The sequence below is a fragment of the Penaeus monodon genome, chromosome 7 (genome assembly GCF_015228065.2).
Source record: "Penaeus monodon isolate SGIC_2016 chromosome 7, NSTDA_Pmon_1, whole genome shotgun sequence".
Classification (NCBI taxonomy): Eukaryota; Metazoa; Arthropoda; class Malacostraca; order Decapoda; family Penaeidae; genus Penaeus; species Penaeus monodon.
This window is the reverse complement of record NC_051392.1, coordinates 51,420,422-51,422,233: the sequence shown is the minus strand read 5'-3', so window position 1 is coordinate 51,422,233 and position 1,812 is coordinate 51,420,422. Positions and strand designations below refer to the sequence as shown.

The window sequence follows — 1,812 nt, the reverse complement described above, 5'->3', positions numbered from 1 at the left end:
CCTCTTCCCCCTACCCCTTCCCCTCTTCCTTCTCCCCTTACCCCATTTCCCCCCCCTTACCTATCCCGTTCCCTACCCACAAGCTTTTGCCCCAAGAAATACCCTATACTCCCTATACTCTTCCTTTACCCTACCCTCCCTGACCCCAATCCTTACCCCTCCTACCCCTATCCCTAACCCTTACAAATACCCCCTACCTGTATCCTATCCTTTTTACCCATATCTTCCCCTACCCCTCTCTTCCCCTACCCCCCCACACCCCTCCTATCCATCCGATCCCCTTCCCCCCCATCTCCCCCTCTTCCCTATTCTCCTTACAACCCCCCCCCCGCTCCCCTCGTACCCCTACTAAGCATAGGCCTATAGGGAAAAATATATAAATAGGCAGAGAGCACGCACGGGTCTCAAACTAGAGTATAGGCCTATTTCTACCGATACAGCTGATTAATCTAATAAATTATCATGGATCTTTTTTTTCTTCTTCTTTTTTTTTCTTTTAGTATTGCCAGCTGATTGTGGTGAGGATTTCAATGATAGTGATGATGATAATGGTGATGATGATAATAGTGATAACAATAATAATAATATATGATTTCTTTAATAATAATGATAATAGTTATAATAACAATAATGATAATGATAATGATGATAATAATAATAATAATAATAATAATGATAATGATAATAATAATAATTCCAACAACAACAATGATAATGATGAAGATGAAGGTGATGACGATGACGACGACGACGACGATTTTGATAATAATCGCAACGATGATAATACCAATAGTACAACACATCCTGCCGAACTTCTTAAAAAAAAAAAAACAAGTGGTTTCTCCTTTCCACTCAGAGAACGTAGGAAAAAAAAAAAGAGGGCGCAGAGATATCTTCAACACGATTGCTAACGAGGCTCCGAAGATATACTGTACGTGGAGGCCTGAAAAGGAAAGTAGGTGACGCTTCTAGAAAGAGAATGAGAACTAGAACAAGGAAAAGGAAATGGAAAAAAAGAAAGAAAGAAAAATCACGAGAAAGACACTGAATCTTAACACAAGGGGATGGATAAGAATAAGGGTAAGGATAAGGGCAAGAATAAGAAATAAGGATAAGTATAAGAATAAGTCTAAGGGTAAGGGTAATGATAAAGATAATGATAATAAGAAAAAGGGTAAGAATAAGGGTCAGGATAAGGGTAAAAAAGAGAATGAGAATGAGGATAAGGATAAGGGTAAGAATGAGAATGAGGATGAGGATACCCCGTATCTCCAATATAGAAAAAAAAATCTTATCTCCAAATACTCAGATACCTTTTCACTCTCATTTCTTGCAAGATGCCCCGTTTCTCAAACTTATCTGTAGCTTGAAATGTTTATTGCCTTGGAGAATTTGTGAAGAATTGTGTTTGTAGTAGTAGTAGGAATAGTAGTGATAGTAGTAATAGTAGTAATAGTAGTAAGTAGGAGAGTAGAGGGAATAGTAGTAGTAGTAGTAGTAGTAGTAGTAGCAGTACTAGTAACAATAGTAATAGGAGTAGTAGTAGTAGTAGTAGTAGTAGTAGTAGTAGTAGTAGTAGTAGTAGTAGCAGCAGTACTAGTAGCAGTAGTAGAACAGCAGTAGCTGTAGTAGGAATAGCAGTAGCAGTAGGAATGATAGTAGAAATAGCAGCAATAAACTCGCAAACCTAAAAAGAACAGAAGTCAACCTCCCCCAAAGGAAGGGGACGTAGCTCAGGTGGTAGGGCGCTCGCTTAGCGTGTGAGAGGCGCGGGGATCGATAACACGCATCTCCAAATACCAAAATAAATCA

The 1,812-nt window shown here is 39.1% G+C and overlaps 1 protein-coding gene across 1 annotated transcript in view; it reads right to left on the bottom strand.

Annotated features, from left to right (window-relative positions):
* The window catches only part of LOC119575438 (basic proline-rich protein-like), a gene marked incomplete at both ends in the record, with an annotated part of 77,445 nt that overhangs the window by 30,410 nt on the left and 45,223 nt on the right, over positions 1–1,812 (bottom strand).